This window comes from Mauremys mutica, chromosome 6 (genome assembly GCF_020497125.1).
Source record: "Mauremys mutica isolate MM-2020 ecotype Southern chromosome 6, ASM2049712v1, whole genome shotgun sequence".
Classification (NCBI taxonomy): domain Eukaryota; kingdom Metazoa; phylum Chordata; order Testudines; family Geoemydidae; genus Mauremys; species Mauremys mutica.
This window is the reverse complement of record NC_059077.1, coordinates 95,112,912-95,135,166: the sequence shown is the minus strand read 5'-3', so window position 1 is coordinate 95,135,166 and position 22,255 is coordinate 95,112,912. Positions and strand designations below refer to the sequence as shown.

Sequence of the window (22,255 nt, the reverse complement as noted above, 5' to 3'; positions counted from 1 at the left end):
TCCTTCCGTTCTGGGACCCGCCGCCGAAGTGCCCCGAAGACCCGCAGACCCGCGGTGGGGGCTGCACTTCGGTGGCAGGTCTCGCTTCAGCGGTAATTCGGCGGCGGGGGGTCCCCGCCGTGGGTCTTTGGGGCACTTTGGCGGCGGGTCCCGGAATGGAAGGCCCCTCCCACCGCCGACTTACCGCCGAAGCGGGGCCCCCCGCTGCTGAAGACCCCGGGCCCCCGGAATCCTCTGGGCGGCCCTGGCTCAAAGTGGGTCCATTTAAAATTGTTTCATAATTTTGAAGGAGATTATAGGAACCCCAGGGATTACCTTTCCCTCACAGAAATAATTCCAATCCCAGTCTATGGGCTTGTCTATACCATGCAGCTTTTAGCAACACAACCTTGTTGCTAAAAGTCAGCAGTTTTGCCGACAAAAAACTTCCAGCTCCGCGAGAAGAGTTAGCTTTGTCAGCAGCACAAAGCCACGTTCACACTGCCACTTGCATCGACAAAACTTTTGTCTTTTGCGGGGGGGCTTTTTTAGGTACTAGTGAAAGACAAAAGTTTTATTGACAACTTCACAGTGTAGACATACCCTATGTCTCAGAGAAAGTCCCTCCAGGGTAGACTGAATCTGAAGCGGCTGTGATGGGGGAGGGTAAAAGAGGGTTAACAAGAGTAGGATCTGCTACCGCCAGCAGAGAGCTGGGAGGACAGCATCAAGCCCCACCTGACTGCAAGGTGCTGCCATAAAGATGGGATTTGGAGGGAAGGATTATTTCCATAATTCTGTCAAGAGGGAGGAGAGACTGGAGGAAAAGATGGGGGCTTGTCAGACACAATCCCTTCATTTCTTCTGCCTTTCTGGCAGTAAGCAAAGGGCTGCCCTCCTGTAGGAAGTGAAAAAGCAATCCTTCTCACATGCAGAGGAAAGAGAGTGAGGGAGTTCAAAGTTCACATGAGCGATTCCAAGAGCCAGTGAAAGCAGCTGCAGTGCTCCCTTCCTGCGTCTCTTCCCACTCTGACTGGAGTGATAGCTGAGGAAATCTGAAGATGATGTGTGTTGCACACAGCTCTTTGTGTCTACCATTGATGCCTGCTCCCTCTCTGCTGAGTATCTTTAGGGAGAGAGGGAGTTGCTGGTGACTACCCTCCTCTGCACCAAGGATTGCAGTATTTTGGGGGTGGAGGTACTTCCTCTGTCTTCCGTCTGCTTCACAACTGTCTTTAGGGTGTTTGTATCTATTCCCCTGCCCCACAGCTGCCGAAGAGTCTGCTTTCCTCCTGCTCCTGCCATGATGGAATCCTAGGGGGCTCCCTTTCTGACGTTACAGGAGTAGGCTGGGCTTATTCCTGTTAGGGTCCCCTTCCTGCCATCATTTTAAAACAATAGTCCTATAACTAAACCTGACCCTCACTTTGTTTTTCAAAGTAAGGATCCTGGGAAATGTGAGGGAAGCTTCTTTTAGGGAATCAAATAAAAGGATTTAATTGGCTTGTTCTTGCTTTGCCCCTTTACAGCTGCAGTTTGGTGGCATTTTTATTTTTTTAATGGGGAAGTTGTTCATTTGAAATGCTAGATACTGCCCCTGTGAGGGATATTTCTTATTGCATACCAGCATTGGCACTTAATTGGAAACAGAGTGCTTGATGACATTTAGAACTTCCATTACCCTGCTATAATTGGTTTACATATTGTTTTAGGCATCCTGAAAATTTCACTAACAAGCAGCAGTGTTGACAGTCAGCCTGTTTTCAAGAAGGCCTGCATGCATTACTGCGGCAGCATACACTGATAATTGCATGTACTGACAGCATGTAATATACCAAACAACTACAATTTGCTGGCCAAAAACAAATCACATTTGAATAAGATTAATGTTGTACTCAGTGTTTTTGTAGCTGTGTTGATCCCAAGCTATTGGAGAGACAAGGCTTGTATATAGCCGTGACACCACTCCGAGTATGGTTCCCAGACCCGAAGAAGAGCTCTGTGTAAGCTCAAAAGTTTGTCTATCTCACCAAAAGAAGTTGGTCCAATCAAAGGTATAATCTCACCCACCTCATCTAAGATTAATGTTGGCAATCTCAGAACCTTAATAGTTCCCTCACTGATTTTTTCCCTCTCGACAAGTTAGAGACCTCCCTCTCCTGTTCTGTTTCAATCCACACATGGTTAAAAAAAACCTTCTGTAGAATACTCAGCTATTTTGTTTTTTATCTCAGATAAACATTGGTTTCATTCTAAGCGTAGGCCCTGATCCTGCAAACATTTGACTTCAATGGTACTACTTGCATGCTGAAAGTTAAGCACCTGCATAAATTTTTGGCAGGATTGGCGCCTTAGTTGTTCAAAAAACTAACATTGTTTGTTGCTGTACAAAACATAAAGGAAGAATACACTGTCCCTATCTCAAATTATTTATAGTCAATAGATGGACAGCACAAGAATGCATTGAGGATGATGGTAGCTTAACTGGTACCGGTTAACATTTATTGCCGTAGAGGAAGAAGCAAATCTTCAGAAGGGGTTTGAAGGCAGAGACGGTCAGTGCTTATCAATTTCTGTGCAGTAAAAAAGTAATGCAATGGAAACTCTGTCCCAGTGCTTGACCTCAAGACTTTCATAACAGATGTCCAAATGGGACAACAAATTGGACGGGTTACTTAAGAAAGGTGTGGGTTTGTAAGTCTCACAAACGCAAGTCAGCTATAGGTTCTTTAGCCTCCTACTAAAAGCATTTTCAATTAAAAGCTGCCAGATGCTGGCCCTGCTTAAGTCACCCTGATTAATTACATGGAGTCAGCATCCTAGGCTTCTCGCCTGCCATGCCTGCACTACTCAGTGGTGTTAATGTCTTCACACAGAAAGTGAGAATAATTCTAAATATCCATTTTTCACTGTTATTTTTATGTCACCGCTGTGGGTCTGAGAAAAGTTTTGAAGAAGCAAACACTAAATAGCTAACTTTTTGGTGTGATTCCTCAGAATATAGGGGCTGATTCTGGTCTTACACAGACACTAGAAAAATGAGTCCCTGTAGGCCTGAATTTGTCAAAGTGCTCAGCACCCTCTGCTGGAACCCAATTTTCAGAAGGTCTCAGTCCTGTTGGGAGCCCAGGGGGGCCAGATTGCCAAAGGAATGCGGCATGTTGGATGCTGAGCTCGTTTGTAAGTCTAGCCCAGTTGTGGGTTCTGAGCATTTGAAAATCTGGCCCTCTGTTACAGCAACTACTACCAGTGGTAGCAATGGGGTAAGTGCTAGTAGAGGCAAGGCTCAGGCCTTGGCTACACTTGAGAGTTGCAGCGCTGGTGGTGGCTTTATAGTGCTGTAACTCACTCCCCGTCCACACTGGCAAGGCACATACAGCGCTGTATCTCCGTGGCTACAGCGCTGCCTGTACTCCACCTCTACGAAAGGAATAAAGAGTATAACACTGCTGCTGCAGTGCTGGGGTGCCAGTGTAAACAGGGAATAATCTTAGTACGCTGTAACTGACCTCCAGAAGCTTCCCATATCCTTTTAAGTAAAGATAACTCTCTTTGTTTTGTTGTGATGCCTCTGTTTGTTTTGTTGTGAACTCGGGGCTCCCGAAGCTGCTTATCAAAAAAACAAACACAACTCCTGATTGCTGTGACAAAGCAGAGGCAGGGAGCTCCCTTTGGAACGCCCACAGCTAGTGTTTGCTTGAAGAGAGGGGGAAGGAAGGGGCTTGAGGAGAGAAGCAGCATGGCGGGCGGGAGAGGGGGTCCGTTTAGGAGCGGCTGCTTATCTGGTCTGTGAGGAAAAAAACAAAGAGGGCTATTTGCTTTCAGTGAGCGAGAGAGGGGTGGGGGAGAGGGTCGGAACTTGCAAGGCAGTTGCTGACAGAGTATCGGCTCCAAAAACCCACTCTCCCCCGCCCCCACGCTCCCTATCACATTCCACCCCACCCCTTTTGAAAAGCACATTGCAGCCACTTGAACACTGGGATAGCTGCCCATAATGCACCACTCCCAGTGCCACTGCAGATGCTGCAAATGTGGCCACGACAGAGCGCTGGCAGCTGTCAGTGTGGACAGACTGCAGTGCTTTCCCTACTCAGCTGTACGAAGACAGGTTTAACTCCCAGCGCTGTACACATACACATGTATTTGCTGAATGGAAAGGGACAAAACACATGTAGGAACAATTATTTACAAGGTCCTATAGTCATTTTATTAAGCCTGTTGTATAAATGAAGCAATCAGCAACTTGGGAACTACTCTGATTTGGTGTGTGTCATTAGGGACTCTTTTATATGCATTTTGGTGACACATTAAAAAAGAAAAAATATTTCTTTAATTTGCTCCAGGATGAAATCCCTCTGGGGGCTGCTCCTTTGTCTGAAATAAATATCCTGTTTAGAGGATAAAGTTTAAAGCAGCAGAGAAGCACAAATTTCTCAATCCAATGACTGGCTGCTTAGCACAAGATACTGCCACAAGAACATCCATGTACCCATGTACAGGAACAACCTATGGATATTCTCTTTTTGGTCGATTGCTGAATCAGGGCCTTCAATTGGTAGAATGAGGGGAGGGAGAAAATGCAGGTTACATAATTGTCGGCCCTCCTCCTGTCTGACAGTTCAGCTATGAAAATTCAATGTAGTCAGTTTGACTGTTTTGTTGGGGAAGAAATTATGAATGAGAGACAATAAATAAAAACAAGACATAAAAACTTGAAGTTCCCCTTCCTTGAATCAGTCACTGTCCTGTCACTTCCTAGTGGCAGATCAAGAAATTCCTTGACAAGAGTTGGTAGAGGGGGGTCAAGCAGGTTGTGAGAGGGTCTGTAGTAGGCCATGAAGGTCCTCTCCCTACTGCCTTGCCTTGAGACACCCACAACAATATCAGAAAAACAGAAGCAATAAGAAATGTAATAACACAGGGCAGACTGACCTCATTCTTAGAATCTTTTAAAACATTTATTTCTTGCATTAAAATATGTAAGAAAGACCATAAACCAATGCCAATAAGAGCTGAACACTAGAAATACTAAGTCCTGGCATTTATTTGGCCTCATGTAAAATGCAAAAAGATCTGATAGCACATTATTAATGTCATTCTCATTGGAAAGAAAATAGCTTTTTATATGGCTTTTCTTACATGAACAGCCAAGAATGACTAATTTAGAAAGAAAAAAATTCATGGAGTACTGTACAGGTCTAGGATGTCTAGAATAACATCTTTCTCTGCTAGCGCTGATATGATGCCAACAGTAAAATTTCCGGAGTCTGAAGGTCATTTTTTTGTGGCAGAGTAACTCATCTTACATAACTATATGAAACTGGATAGTGCCACAGTAATTAAGGACTGAGACACAATAGATGGTGGTATTAGCTCACATATAACCACTCTTTTCTGTGCATGTTCAAAGTAATGTTTGTAAAATACGTCATTTTTAGAAAGGCTGTAAAATATTGTTGGAAGTATATTCCTGCCCCCTATCTGTGTTTTGGGGTTGGGGCTTCCCCTCTCGCTTCTCCTCTGGAGGCAGCAGCAGTCATTGGAAGAGGCTCTGTAGGCTGGAGCTGAGAGAAAAATTGATTTTCCAGTGGCTAAACTGAAAAATTAAAAAACAATTTAAAAAAACCCCTGTTAGTTGTGAACTGAAACTGAAAAAAAAATGTTTTCTTGCCAAAACAAAAAACAAAAACAAAAAATATTTTGGATCAAACAAAACATGTTCTTTGAACAAAACCAATTATTTTTCAATTTTTTGTTTTATTTTGTTACGTTTTCAGGTATTTATTACTCTTAAAAAACACATCTAGCTAAATTGCAAAAGAAAAAATCAAAATGTTTCATTTAAAAATATCAAAACATTTCACCTTTTTCTATTTTTATTTTTTTTTCATTTTTTTATCCGTACAAAACTATGTGCCTAATTTGATTTACATTTTTCAGCAAATGTACTATTCAACCCAAAAAATTTGCCCAGCTCTACTGTAGGCATCATCCCAGGTATGTTTGCATGTATGGTAGATAGTGGTGGTGGGAAATGATAAGAGTATTTCTCAAGGAAAGAGGTTTCATCTCACAAGCACTGGAATTATAGGTACTGGAACAACATATAGAAGCATGTACATTCTCCCAGTGATAGCCCTGCACCTGTTTGTCCCTGGCCGGTAGACTCATGCCCTCACATTGTCTCTGTTCCCCCTTCATGTTTTTGTGTCATAAACCCCTTGCATCCACCTCCTCCCCTTACCACAGGTCAGGATAGTTGAGGATTAGAAGTAGATTTAAGAATAAGAACCCAGTGGGTAGGGTGACCAGATGTCCCGATTTTATAGGGACAGTCCCGATTTTTGGGTCTTTTTCTTATATAGACTCCTATTACCCCCCACCCCCCATCCCGATTTTTCACACTTCCTGTCTGGTCACCCTACCAGTGGGTAAAATAATTTCTGCAGCTCAAAGGTCAGGATAACCATGAACCTCAAGAGGGCTGTCTGGTGGAACAGAAGAGGTGTAGCCAAAAAAAGCTAAAGGATGGGGATGCTTTAAAAAAAAAACCCCAAACAAGCAAACCAAAAAGGCTGAGGCAGAACGGAAGGGTGAAGGGGGAGGAGATGGAGGGGCAGGAATAAAAGCATGGTTCAGTCTAGGGAACAAGGAGAATTGAGTAAGAGGTAAGGAAGCTAGAATGGCTGCTGGAGAGGCAGGCAGATAGGAAGATGAATTGTGGGAGGCGGAAAAGAGGGGTAGAATGAGCTGGAGAAGGGATCATGAACACCAGGAAGGGGCTGTTTGAGGAGTCAGGATTGGTGAGAGCAGTAATAGAATCAGGTGTATATGGGAAGGGGAGCAGGACAGAAGGGGAGCTGGGCAAAATAATAGATTTATTAGTTCTTCAGCAATTCTGAAAAAGAAAAATAACCGATTTGGGGCAAATAAAACATTTTGTTTGGCCCAAAACAAAATGCTTTGTTTTGATTTAAAACATTTTTAATGTTTAAAAAAGAATTTTAAAAGTTAAAGGAAATTTCAAAATGTAAAGTTGTTTTGAACTGAGAAATCAAAATGTTTCATTCTGAAAATGTGAAAACAAAATATTTCAATTTTGGGGGGAGTTGTGGTGTGTTTTTCCCCAGAAATGAGAAGTTGGAAAAATTGATACAAATTGGGAAAACATTTCAGTGTTACTGAATCTGCATTTTCCCCTGAAATGTTTTTTTCCATTCTCCGCAGGGGAGGCTTCAGCTCCTTTTCTACCCCAACCCACAGTACTCTACAGGGAGGAGGATTCCAGGCCCTCCTCTCATTTGTAACATGATTCCTGGGGAAAGGTTTTTTTGCCCTCCTCCGGTCACCATCATCGCTCTTCAGAGAACGGGTCAAATTGTTATGTTCTTATGTTCTTAAAAGGTCAAACTGTTATGCCATGTAAACAGTACAGGAAATCTTGACTGAGAGAGCCTGTGTTTATATTAGCAGAGATCAAAGATCGTAAAATACCGAGGAGGAAAAAAATTGTGACTATTTCATGAATAACAGGGATTTCAGTTCTCCCTTCTAAGCCCTTTAGTGTAGACAAATTCAAGGAACTTTGAAAATAGGCTGTGTTATTTAGTCAAATGCACATAATATAATGTCAAAGCCATTAGTGACTTAGGCCACCTGTTTTAAAGTTCAGATACCAAAATCCAACATTAAGGTGAAACACTGATCCCAAAGAAGTCTATAGCAAAACTCCAAGTGACTTCAGGATTTCGCCGCAGATATTTTTCTTCAGTCTGCTCTAGTGTGAACCCAAGGCCAGGGTTGGGCAGTAGGGTGACCAGGTGTCCTGATTTTATAGGGACAGTCCCGATATTAAGGGATTTATTTTATATAGGCTCCTATTACCCCCCATTCCCTGTCCCGATTTTTCACACTTGCTGTCTGGTCACCCTATTGGGCAGAGAACCAGGAAGGCCAGCAGGACCCTTGGTGTCCCGTCTCTTCTGTGTCAGCACAATCTGGGCCCAACAGAGAATCTGGCCCATTATGTTTATTAAGCAAAAAATATTTCTTTACATTTGTTGTAATCATGAACAGCTGGATTCTTCAGTATTCTGCATTGTAGTCCTCTGCCTTCATGCTGCTTTATAGGCCAGCCTCTCCCTAGGGAGATCTCAAAGCCATCATCTTGAAACCTGAGGAGAAGTGGACAGGACTTTATTCACTCCTACCACAATTGTTCCTTATTTGATCAGTGTCACTCTACAGCAATGCCAGGCACTCTGGGGACTGAACATATTGCTTTAGTAGTACTTTCAGTCCCTGCTGAAATATAGGATAAGAGACTTGAACGGAGATTTGAACCCAGGTCTGACACATGGTAGAGCACATTATTACTACTGGCATTGTTATTCATTATTATTTAAACAACACTGTAGGTGTGCATGGTGCTTTACAAGTACTAAATCTGGCAAGATCCCAGCCCCTTGTACCTTACCATATTAATTGCCATTAGGATGCCACAATGGACTTGTCATAAAAACTGGTCCGGAATTGTCTCAAAAATGCCAATTCAGCAAAACACAAAGTGTGCATGGGAAAGGGTAAGTTTTGACAAATTCCTGTGTTGAAAAACTTTTGAATAAGAAACTTTTGAATTTGTCAAAACATCCCATCTGGACATTTTCAAAAAAAAAAGTCAATGTTTTGATTCAAAATAACTTTTTGTTTTGAAATGTAAGTTAATTTATAGTATTTGCTGATTTTTTAAATCAAAATTAAATGTTTCAGAATTATCAAAATGAAATATTTCAACCGACCCACACTGATTTTTTTTCCAGATTATTGGTTCTCAATTTTTTTTTTGAGATTTGGACATTTCACCCCTATTTGAGACAGGAAAATGTTTCAAAACCTCAATTTTTTCCCCAGGATGGGAAAACTATTCCTACCCAGCTTTACTCGTTATATTTTTTTTAATGATATTTCATCATTTGCAAAGATACTATCATCATTTGCAAAGTTACTTCTATGAAAGTAGAAGAATGAAACAGGCATACCCAGCCTGGATGCATTTTAAGGCACTTTAGTAAATACATAATTGACCTCATTGAAGCATTTCCTTTTTCCAGTATTTTCTGCATCACTCCAATTTAATAACAGTGAATTAAATGATTGAAGTTTTAACATGATGGAAATAACGAAACTTACTTTTCACACTTAGCTTTCTTAACATCCTTTATTTCCCCACACTTCCTGCGACCCAGCAAGTCATGCCAACTATCTTTTTGTTGCCAGTTTTGGGGTGATACTACCATTTGGATGCTGGAAAATAATTACAATTTTATGCCAGTTTTGCATTGAAGTGCCAGATTTTAAAAAATAGCAGAAGCCAATATGGTGATAATCCCATTTTTGTAAAAAAAAACAGCTTTATTATTTACCGCATGCCACACAACAAGTACTTTCTAACCAGCTTTTAATAAGACCTGGACAGCTATTCCATTACTAACTCACTTTGTGAATTGTACCTTTTATTTAATTCAGGAAACACAGATAATAGATCTCCTTCTAAAGTAAAAACAATAAAATTTTTCTGAATGTAGGTTATTGCTAAAGCGCATCTGTTATACGAAAAACTCCCCCTCCTATCCAACCCTAGTTTTTCTGAATAAATGTACTACGTTCTGTTCACTGTAGATCAGCTGTACTCTATTTCAGCTCAAAGCATTAACAATGCCAACCCCATTCTTGCAATCTGATCCACATGGGTTGACCCTCACTCTGGCAGTGAGTCACAGTGAAGTCGGTGGGGCTCTGCACAAGGAATTTAATTGTAGTAGATCTAATTGTCGTATTGGAGACTTAGCTTTTATTACATTTCTAATTTCATTGGGGTATGTGATTATCAGGTTAATAATGACATAATTGCACAAGTTGTATGCAGAGTTGTTGTAGCTGTGTTGGTCCCAGGATATTAGAGAGACAGTGTGGGTGAGGTAATCTCAGAGTACCGTTCCCAGACCTGAAGAGCTCTGTGTGGCTCAAAAGCTTGTCTCTCTCACCAACAGAAGTTTGGTCCAATAAAAGAAATTACCTCACTCACCTTGTCTATCATTGCAGAAGCATAATTTTGTATTTTTTACTATGGATTTTTTTTCCTAAGTGCCCAGCATAAAATGAGATTAAAATTTCAGACACATTGGAAGTCTGCTAGTAAAACCAAAACCAAACCAAACCAATACAAAACCCACCAACCCCACCAACAATCAAAGGAACTTGATTTAAAGAACTGTTACACTGGCTGCAGCACTACTAATCACATTTCTACAGCAACATCTTCGAGAGGGAGCATGTTTTATATCTCTTTAAACGCTCAGTAGTTGTCTGGTATCTTTAAAAGGTAAGGGAGGAGGGCTGATTACTCAGGAGATTGATAATGGAATCCAAGATCTTTCACTGCTGGAATACTGATTCAAATGCAGCACGAGATGACAATGTCTGAATCTTTTTTCATGAAATGCTGTAGGCGTGCAAGGAATTTATAGACAAATTAAAAAAAATAGCAGGCCTGTGCCCTGAGATGGTTGCAGTCTAGGGGGTTGATCGTACAAACACCCCTGATATACTTACAGTCTGGCTGAAAGAGGAGTTTCACAGGCCAGCTGAAGTTAATACAGCCTCAGGGGCTACTGGCTTCCTGTGTGCCCCTTCTCTCCAGGACTGTGAGGGAAAAATCCAGAAAAGCCCAGCCCACTCCCTTCTTTTTCTCCTTCTCTGTAATACTGGAAGCACAAGGAGATCATGCCCCCAATGGGGCTTTCACAGAACCAGGCTCATCATGCTCCAGGGGAAGAAATTCCCTTTCCTGCAAGTGCAGGTTCCCCACCTCCTGTGCTCTCAGAGGAGAGCGTAGAGCCTTTAGTAAAGCCCCTGAGATATTGTTTTATTGAGCACATCCTGCTCCATATGATGGTTTTAATAATATTTACATTTTCATAACGAAACTATTAAACTGAAACAAGTCATCTAAAGCACGCTTGAATCTGTATGTGTTATATAACCACAAGAGGCAAACAAAAATGAGGGCTGGGATGAGCTGGATCCACACAAACTTTTGTCTCCTCTCTCACTGCAAGCTTTCCTCAGACTCTGAAATGAAACAGCGAGCAGCTTTTCACAACAGACAGCTGACTCCCCATATAAAAGTTTGGGGATACTGTGACAGAGCTCCACAGGACCATTACAAAAATATTTCCCCACAGATAAAGTTCCATTCAGCTCTCTCTCATTCACCCAACCAGAGTGGCTGTGGTTTCTGGTACATACAGCAGGCTACCCGAAGGCAGGTGATCATCCTTATTTAGAAGTACCACTAGTCATGTGACCAGAAAATGGTGGAGGATCTGTATTCCCAGTAAACTGCTACAGGAAGAGGGATGCTGAAGTGCAGCAATAAAGCATCTGTATTATTTTCCCTCTAAAAAAAAATCCTCCTCAAGTCTTTGGAAGGTAAGCATCTCTTTGCATTACGAGAATGATATGCAAAGTGCTTTTCTGGTTAACAGTTCTATTGTAGCAGTTCATTCAGAGAAAAAAGAAGGGATGAGAGGAATGTTTGTTAGCAGGCTGCAAAGCATCTAGTTCCTCATTACTGAAAATCAGGCAGCTGTATTTTAATTATGCTGCAACTCTTTCAGAGAGGAGCTTACATCCATTCGATGGACTTGTTTTGTCAGGGAGCAGAGGTGGTATTTATAATTAGGGAACAAAACTTCAGTGTACAATCAATCACCTAACACTTCTGATTACAGTGTATTTTCAGTTCATTTGCATAGCTTTCAGGGCATGGGAAGGGGGGAGAGAAAACCGAGGCATTGTCATTGTGTTTTTAAATGATTGCTTAACTACTGGCATAGCAAGAATTTGAGACAGCACTAACAGTGCATTACTTGACAGTCTATTGTTTTTGGTCCTTTGCTATCAACTGAAGCATGTAACATTTCCTGCCCACCCTTGCAACACCCTTTTAAATTATTGTAGTACAAAGAGTCTTGTAACCTTGTGAGGGAGCAAGGGATCTTTTGCTCTCTCTCACAAGGTTACAAGAATTATAAAGTTAAGAATGTCAACCGATATGAGTGCTGAAGAACTACTGCAAAAGTTGCTTTGTACAGGAATTACTTTCATTCCTTTTTAGTGTCAGGAGCTTACCGGTTTCATTAGCTCATTTTCATTTTTTATCTGTGAAGAGAGAATGAAAATTATTCTTGTGGAGGAATTTTTGTAAACAAATACTTTTATCTAGTCCAGAGAAATGACAGTGGTGCAGAAGAAGTTGCAGAATATATATAGAATATCTAACTATGACATACTTAAAACAGCGTGGGGAGGAAATGTGTTGTGTTGGTAGGTGTAGTTACCGGTAAGTACCATTTTGAGTAAATGAGGGGTTACGATTTGGACTCATTTATACCTCTTAAGAAGCAGAGCTGTGCTGGGGAGTGGGAGGAGGCACTCAGCAGTGCCAGGAGGCATCATGCCTTTCTTAGTCATACTGCCTCCTGGGGGAACACTTTGGGCTGTGAAAAGAAAAGTACCATCAGGGCCGGCTCCAGGGGTTTTGCCGCCCCAAGCAGCCCAAAAAAAAAAAAAAAAGCCGCAGTCACGATCTGCGGCAATTCAGCGGGAGGTCCTTTGCTCCGAGCGGGAGTGAGGGACTCTCCGCCGAATTGCCGCTGAGTACCTTAAAGTGCCGCCCCGCAACGGAGTTGATGCCCCAAGCACCTGCTTGGTAAGCTGGTGCCTGGAGCCGGCCCTGAGTACCATACATCAAGCCAGAACAGCCATCCAGCCACATGCGGGGAGGAGCCCTTCCCTTCCCTCACCCTGTCGAGACACATCCTTTCGAGGCCACTAATGTTCCCCATAGTCCTAGCTACCTTCACTCATTTCTTCAGACCACACTCTCCTGTCCCGCCATCCAGAGTGTGGTTTCTCCCTGCATGGGAGAAAAGTAGCATGGAGTGTATCAGGGCAGAGCTACAGAAAGCCCATATAGTTACATCTATTTACAGTGTTAGCCAGTGGTTACTGCTAGTCCATCTCCAACCTAATAACAGGAGTTCATTGTAGTTTTACAGCATGCCCTTAACATCTAGCTCTAACAGCAGAGACAAACGGGAAAAATGACAGATCAGAGCTGGAAAAAGCAATTACAGTGCAGAGCAAATAAATTTTAAGAGCCTGTGATATATTGGCATTCTTATCTGAGCAGCTACTCTAGTAAGGAAGAGTCACTGTTTAAGTCAAATCCCTGTGTTCATATAAATGTGTGGGCTTAAAAAAATCAGTAAGATATGGGTCCTAGGTGGTAAAGAATGCAATTCTGTCAGCGTAAGTAAATATGGTTCAGATTATTTATATCACAGTAGCACCCAAGGGTCCCAGGAATGGGGCCCTATTGTATTAGATGCTGTGCAAACACATAGAAAGATACAGTCATGCAATATGATGCAAAAATAAACAAGAAGAGTGAAGCAGAGGAGAATGAGAGTGACGATAATAATGTCATGTGGTTGAACCAACTGTTCTCTCTTGAATATTGAAAAAAATGGCTTACTTGTTAATGGACTTTATGACAGCACATTAACGGATTAAAATATTGTTACGCAAATTTAGTCCTGCAAAAGATTGATACTTCTGGAGACAGAGGCCCTTTATCTATGGGATAAATGCAGATTGGACAGCAAGAGTGCAAGCTTCCCTATTTCATCTCACCAATACAGGGCTGGCTCTCTCACAGAGGATGAAAGGTGTTTGCCTGTAGCAGGAAAATATTATAGACAGCAAAATGTATAGAAATGGTCTTTGTGTGAGCGACTGCAGGCTAGTACGGATCAAACATTTGCCAACTTACCTAAAGCAGCAGGACCTACAGCCAACCCCACACCAAAGTGCACCAACCTTTGATCTACAAGGATAAAGTCCTGATGAAACAGGGGAGACCAGTGTCTATTCTATCCCAGGTCTCTGTGCTTTCTGCCCAAAATTATGATGGTGCTTTTTCTGATGTGGAAACCTGCCCAGTAGGATGTGGATTGACTCCATCAACTCTCGTTTCACAATAGACATCAAATAGCTATCACATATGCTAATGACTTTCATACACTGCTGATGTGGAACAGATTCAATCCAAATATCTAGAGGCAAAAGGCACATTTACTTTTCAATAGTAAAACAAATTCTTCTGTATTTGTTCCCAGTGAAAGCGGAAGCTAGTCCTTAGTGTTAGAAATTTTAGTGCTTTCAGTTCTGAAATATAAGGAATAAGTATTACATTGTGAAATTCCCTTCAAAAAGAGTCAGCTGTCAACTCCCCATGTGCTGAATGCCACATTGTCCTTTCTGGAGGATCACATGAGATGTGTTACTTATGGAAATAATATTCCTGCTCCAGAAATGCCCATGAGATGGCAATGAAATGTCATTCCCAGAAATATCAACTCCTGGAGAGGAAGCTTCTCAACATATATTCAGTACAGGAGATAATGTTGGAGAGAACTCTGGGGCACAATTAGTGAACATTATATTGCACACTCATCTGCACAGATAGCACAAGTGGTTGCGTGAAGTACATGGATACAGTGTAGCTCTCCAATCAGCTGCCATGAGAGTCATTGTGAGGTTCATGGTGAAACTCGTGGCTGTAGGTACATGGTATTGTACTGGGTATGCCACAGACTCAGCAGGTGTTTCAAACAGGAGTCCCTATATGCTGTAGCACATGATGTGAGACATTATTATATGTCTGACAGGAAAGGAGTCTTTATTAAGAATGGCAGAAAGGAAAGGGTGCAAGCAGAGTTGGTGCACACACTTTGTTGTTGGTTATGAAATAAATAAAGCCATGAAACTCTTAGTTAAAGTGCCACAGGGCAATCCACCCAGGCTGGAAAAGGGCTATAGAGCATACTCTCCAAGATGCCCATTTAAGATCTAATTGAGGAAAACATCCCTGTTCAGGAAAGCACTGAAGTATGTGTTGAACTTTAACTAAACGGGACCTAGCATGTGCTGAAGTTTTCCTGAATTGTGGACTTAAACCCATCTTCCCTTGTAAAGTCTTTGTATCATATTCAATCCTGGTGTAACTCCACTGATGTCAGCTGCACCCTCTTACACCAGAGCTGACCTTGACCCTTTGTTCTTTGATCTCACAGACATGATGTTTTACCTTCCACACCCTATATCTGATGCCCTGCACATCACTAATGCTCTTTCTGGGGCCATTGTGCATTGTGCCCTTGATGGATAATTGTATCAGTAGCCCAGCATGCTCTGCTCAAGGGTCTCTCCTTGACACTGGATTATGAGCCCCTTGCCTAACTCCTCCGCTTGGGTTTGCCACACCTAGTGTCTCCTGCATGCTACTTCTCCTACTGGCTCTATTCCCGACCTTTCAATTTTCTTTCCCTCTTCTCCTGGGGCTGGAAACTGCCCCAGTTAGGACCCCATAATATGAGATCCTGTCCCTTTTAGGCAATGCATCCTGATGTGGTCATTGTCATTTTAAGCACAGCTGAGGCCCCTCCAGCATGGTTTATTCATGCTCGTCTTCCGTGCGGTTAGGCCACAATGCCTTGGGAACATTTGCCTATAGAAGGGTATTTTGAACAGTTTGAATAAAACATCCTTGGATCAGTTCTCACAAGCCCTCTCTCTCCAGCTCTTTGGCTGCATTCCAACGGCTTTCTCTTTCAGTCTCAGGGCTCCCCTGCTTTCCTTCTTCCCTGGTTCCAATCCAGCTGTTGTCAGCCATGCATTCCCTGACACACTGGCTCTGGCACTTTCATAGTATCCCTGTCTGACCAATGTTTCCTTGTGTGTCCAGATTTGGCTGGTCTGCAGCCTCTTACTGGCTTCAAGGGCCCCACCGATTTATCATAGCTCTTCTTCGGGTAGTTGATGGTGATTCTCTGCCCAGCCTGTCCCCCACTCACACATGTATTTACAGGCCTGGCCACTTCCCATGCTTCAGAGTCTCCCTCAATTGAACACCCTCCTCCCACAGGCTGCAGAAGTAGGCTGCTTGGTGCCAGCTTTCTCCTCAGCTAGCTGTTATTTGCTTGATCAGACTACCTCCTTTGGCTCCTGTATGGACCTGCCTCACATTGTTCCTGGCTGCACCTTACAATGGCTTGCTGTTGCCTGTCCTCAGCAGCTCCTTGCTACAGCCATTGGGCTGCTTCCCACCTGCAGGACCAGCTTGTGAGTGGCATCATCTCTCACATTCCCCTGTTCTCTCATCTCCGTGACACACACACACACTGCATCTGTAAGACAATCTGAGGCCTTCAGGTGAGACTGAGGGGGTAGATCTTCCCTGCTTCTTATGTCAGATGTCTTCTGGGATCCAGTTCTTAAAGGGTCCCAAAGTATCCATTCACCCACCTGTTCTTCTAAAGCTGTGGTAGTGCTCTGTGTCCCTGCCTTTCTTGTCAGTTGACCTGTGGCTGGCCCTTCAAGTCCAGATGAGGGAATTTTAGTCTTAACTTTGACTTTCTATGATTTCATAGTTCATGTTAGAACTTCAGTATAAATTTATATCTTGAGCTGCAGGCTCACTACAGCAATTTAAGATATACATTTATATTGAAGTCCTAACCTGAACTATGAAATTACAGAAATTCAAAATTAAGACTAAAATGTTAGGTAGAACGATGCAAAAGGGGGAAAAAAGCCAGATATTGTAGGAAAGAGGAAAAATAGGTAAAAATGCAAAAATAAGGGAGAAGTATAGCAATAGCAAGAGAATAAAAGAGAAAGCAATACAACAGATAAAAGGAGCGAAAAGAGGTAAGAGAATCATGTTCAGGGTTATGTAGCAAATTATATGTTAGACTAGAGGTGCAATTGCACAGTATAGAAATATTACATAGGAAAAAAGGTAAAATCAAATGCCACATGGAGACAGATATGGTGACAATGAGAAGGGATCTGTAGCATAAGAAATTTGTATGCACATACCCCTTTAAAAGTATCAATATACTGCAAATCGTGCCAATTCTGAACTTGGCAGCAACAAAGGAACTGAATTCAGATCCCAGTGTTCTGATAAACCAATTTGCAGAAGTGCTGAGTATCTGCAGTGCCTATTGATTTCAGCTAGAGTTGTGGATGCTTAACACCTCTGAAAATCAGGCCCAAAAGCCTCCGTCACTTGTGTTAAAGAGTAATCTTTTTTGAGAAAAAAGAGGGTGTATTTGTTAGTAGAATAGGACCTTTGACCCACTGTTGACAGATCTGATTCCATCCAATAGAGGACAGTGGTAGACATCGCTACCAAAAGAGGCAAATGTGTTAAGCAGTACAAAAGGTAGACAATGAAAAACAAAAAAAGATTTAATTAAAAAAAAATAGCACTGAAGAAAGCCAACAAAGCTGCAGAGACAAACAGATCAGTTGTACAGGAATAATACTAGTTGCATTTTAAAATTGTCAAGGCCATTGTGAATTTCTTCATCAGAACTATTTAAAGAAATTTTAGTCTTACAGGAATAGGTGAAGGGGAATTCTCATAGTGCCAAGCATATTGGAAGTCCTTGTGTGGAGCACAACATACACCTTCCTGAAGATTTTCTGCGTCTTCTATTATGGCAAAAACAGACAAAAATAAGATAAACAGTACAAATACTAAAGCTAATTGAAAAATAGGAAAACTTCTTCAAGATTTCTTTTGTGAACAATCCATCCCTTTTTGTCAAAATTAAAGTTTCAACAAAATTTTTCACTGAAATTTTGAAATTCAGAAAATTTCAGCCATCTAGCTTATATCTAGTTGAACAACTTGATGCATTTTTAGGGGGAAATTTTTACAACAAAATCAATCACTTTTCTGATCTAACTTTGAAATGTCAGTGAAAAATTGACTAAAAGAATTGAAATTCAGAAAATTTCAACCAGCTCTAATGTTCACTGTCAAATAACTTTTAGATGTGAGGCACACAGGACAGGGACCTAGGAAGTCATGAGTTTGAATCCTAGTTCTGAAAATGACTACCTACCTCTAAGGGCTCTGGTAAGTCATCTAACTTCTCTATCTCAGTATCTCCATCTATAAAATGGGAATAATGGCACTTGCATACCCATTGTCCAATATTGTATAGTATGTAACTAGAAAGATGAGTCAAGGTTTTTTAGCGATGAATAAATTCCAACATTTAGGATTTAGATTTTTCTACCTTAATTTTATTACCTCCCAAGAATTAAATTTAGTAACCATGTGGACATATTCTGTACTACATGATTAAATCAACCCTGGACTTATTTCTTCTTAATTTGGAGATCTTAATTAGAAATAATTAATCAGTTTACACTAGTCACTTGCATGTAATATGATTATACTACAGGATCTGTTACACCACTGTGGGTAAAAGTAATGGCTTCTTTTTCCTAATCTCAGATGTCCAGATATGGATTCTCTCTAGGCTGCTCTTTTTTTTTTTTGGCATGCAGATATAGGTGTGATAGGGAACCACTAAAAAGTCCACTTGAACTGTAATGTCCTTCCTCCATTGAATCCAAGCTGCGCAATACATGTTACTTTGATATATTGTACTGTATTTTGGGGATCTTCAGTTTACCAACCTAAGAATCCCTTCCTAAAGCCTCTTTTAAAAACAAGCTGTAGAAATTTCCTACTTACAGATTTGTAGCACAGAAATGTTGTAGTTAGGAAGTGGTTCTAGGAAGTAATTTTGAAGATTTTCATGTCAATATATTTTTTCTCTCCCTTGATTGGCTTGGGCTAATGGGTCTTACTTATGGTTTATATTTCTCTTTCTAGCTGAGTACTTACTGACAACTTTTATATATATTTTTTGGAGTGGGAGCTTATGGCAAATACTCTATCTTCTCCCTTCCTAATTGTGTATAATGATACTGTATTTCCTGAATCTCCTGTTTTCTGTTGTGATTGTTTGATATTGTCTGCATAGCATGTTTCTGGCTGAGCCTGCAAATCCCTTCCACTTGCCCATGTTAGATGATCAGCTTCAAAAAGCAAAAGCACACACATACAATTAATGTACTTTCCTATTAGTTCTTGTAGCTTAATATGTCACTTGAAATAACCCATCTTATTTGTAACAGTTATCTAGTTTCCATCTGGTGCCAGAAGAATAGTTTCCTATTCAGAATGCACCACCAACTGACTATATTTTTAATCTTTTCTGTTGTAATTTTGAAAAAGTAGCCCAAGAATGGTGGATGACCCTAGAACATTGATATTTATGGTAATATTTCTCATGAGAAATATTGATAGAGAAAGGCCCTGGCATTCAGTTATCTTTCCAAATAGGGAAAGAACTCTAGTTACAGGACATCACAATACAATCACGTAAACATGTAGTAATTTTTTTTTAATAAAAAGAAAGCAGAAAGGCCTTTTCTTTTTGGAATAAAAGCAAAACTGCCAAACAGTTTCTAATTCTAAAAAATGTATGTCTGACAAGAGTTTGATCTGCAGTAATGATGGGTTCTGCAGTTGTGTTACCTGAATGCTAAAGGGAGAGTTAAAGCAGGTACAACATTGGAAAGGGATATATGACCCTCCCCCCATTGAAACTAGTGAGAGTTCCCCCATGTGTGTTATCTGAAGGGATTATTTTGGATCCATGTGCCTTAAGCTGAAAAAGATGTCTTATTTTGTAGCATAGAATTGTAAATGGAAGAGAAATATCATTAGCAATTAAGCAAAGGTATTTTGCCAAATTCATCCCCGGTGTAATTCCATTAACTTCCATTCTGTTGTCATATTAATTTGGCTCATTCAGACAGAGGGCCAGATTTTAGTTGGCCCCGAGTAAGTACTCAAGAAGGGCAGGGGCGGCTCTAGACATTTCGCTGCCCCAAGCACAGTGGCTCTAGACATTTCGCCGCCCCAAGCACGGCGGCATGCCGGGGGGGGGGGGGCGCTCTGCCGGTCACTGGTCCCGTGGCTCCGGTGAACCTCCCGCAGGCGTGCCTGCAGAGGGTCCGCTGATCCCGTGGCTTCGGTGGACCTCCCGCAGGCGTGCCTGCGTGCCTGCGGGAGGTCCACTGGAGCCGTGGGACCAGCGGACCCTCCACAGGCATGCCGCCAAAGGGACCCTGCCTGCCGCCCTCCCGGCGACTGGCAGAGAGTCCCCCGTGGCATGCCGCCCCAAGCACGCGCTTGGCATGCTGGGGCCTGGAGCCGCCCCTGAGGAAGGGGAAGAAGTCCTTGGGCCAGCATTGGATAGTTCAGGTATGGCTCTAGGTTAGTGCTGGTAATGGTAAGGTGAAAGAGCTGACGGCTGGATCCCACATGGTACTGAGCACACCAAATCCATGCTGAACTTTAAGCATGAAAGTAGTTTAACTGAAGTCAAGTTAAGAACACGTGTAAGTGCTTTGCTGGATCAGCAGAACTGAGCTCTGCAGAATCGAGCCCTAGGAAGGGAAAGAGAAGGGTAGGCAAGAAAGAACAGATTACAAGTGGAGGGGGAAAGAGAACACATGTTGAGCAGAAAGGGAGTGCTACTTTGGCTCCTTGCAGAGACAAAATAATTTTTTTGTGAAAGAAGGGACACAAGGAAGGATTTTTATAAGGGAGGAAGAAACAAGAATAAAAAACATATTGCATTATGATGTCCAATACCATGTTTTACTACTTTTCCTTCCCTCATTTTTGTGACTTGTATTATATCTGAAATTGGGATAAGAATGAATAGAGAATAAATTCTATACTGTGTTTTGTTTTGTTTTTGTTTTTAATCCACTAGACAGAGGCAATAGAGGGAGGATCTCAAATCCCCTAACATTATTTTTATATCTATTGAGCCATCTCACAATGAACCCATTCTCCCTCGAAAAGCTCCGTCTTTCATTGAGAATCAGTGAGAAAACAAGCACTAACCAAGCCTGTTGTTAATTGCAAGGCCACGGTGCACCTGGGCTATCTATGAAATTTGAGAAGCTTGTTTGTTTTTAATATGCCTAATTTACCAGTCTCCTTTCTGAATGGCATTCTCTTTGTACTTTGTGTCTCCAGTCTTACCATTATTATTTTTTAAAACAAACATGGATAAGCAGAATTTTTATGTGATTATGGGCGTGACATTCTTTGCATTTACCTTTCTTTGACCACTTTACAAAAACCCTGAACTTAGTGTCATGTAGAATTAAAAAAAAAATACATTTCTGAGCACAGATGGGGAAAATATGTAAGATCTGTGAAAAAACTTAGAAAATGTCAATGTGCAGTTTCCTGGCCTAGGGGCCTTCTCCATCCTAAACATGATGTAGCCACAGAAAAAACGGGAGGGTCAAAGGCACGCGCTGCTTCCTGCAGTTCCCATTGGCTGGGAACAGCAAACCGTGGCCACTCGGAGCTGTGGGTCTCCGTGAAAGTGTAAACAAACTGTCTGGTAGCCCACCAGCAGATTACCCTGACGGGCCGCAGGGTGCCCACCACTGCTCTAGAGGATGTTTCATCAGATGTGTGGCTGACTAAACCATAAAAAGGGAACGTTCTAAAAAAGTTCAGCTGCGAGTCAGTTTTCCCCACCCTCATCCCCTCACATACAAATCTGATATCTGGCTTTGAACTACCTTTAAGAAATACACTTTTTTGGACTTACTTTTGTGCAAATCTTATGTATCAAAGCTAGTGTTCCGTAATCTGACTCCTAATGCAGCTGATCCTTGAATGACTGGTCTGTGTACCACACAAAAGAAGTCATTTAGGACACAAAGAGTTTAATTTACTTTGACCTCAGTTTCAGGAGAAAACATCTTTTTATCAATCCACTAAATCGTCCATGACTGTAATAGAGCCTCTAATGCAACTGAGTAGTCTTTCAGCAAGGAGCATTCACTGGAAAGAAAAAGTATTCTCTCTTTTCCTAATATTGTGGTCACCGTCATCTTGTGTGCCAGGAAATTCTTCAAGCATGGGCATAAGGGGTTTCCGATGTACTAATGCTTCCCTCTGTGGGTGAAGGAGGGGCAAGGGTTTGCCCACTGTAGTGCCTGCATTACCAGAGGATTCTGTTTACATTTGTGGAGGCCCAGTGCCTGTAAGTGGGCTTCCAGCCTACGCTCTGCCAAGGATTTTTCTATTATCTGCTGCCTCCAGAATTCCCTTCAGAACATGGAGGAGGAACCCCAAGTCCGTTAATGCAGAGAACGTCAGGTTTTACAAAAATCCTGCAAGATTTGGGGTGATAGTGCTGCAGAGAGTCAACATGTTCCCACCGTGCCCATTTCTGCCCTG

The 22,255-nt window shown here is 41.9% G+C and overlaps 1 protein-coding gene across 2 annotated transcripts in view; it reads left to right on the top strand.

The window, feature by feature from the left end:
• PRUNE2 (prune homolog 2 with BCH domain) overlaps positions 1-22,255 on the top strand; it is a 142,845-nt gene that overhangs the window by 79,493 nt on the left and 41,097 nt on the right. The gene's annotated exons all lie outside the window — the stretch shown is intronic.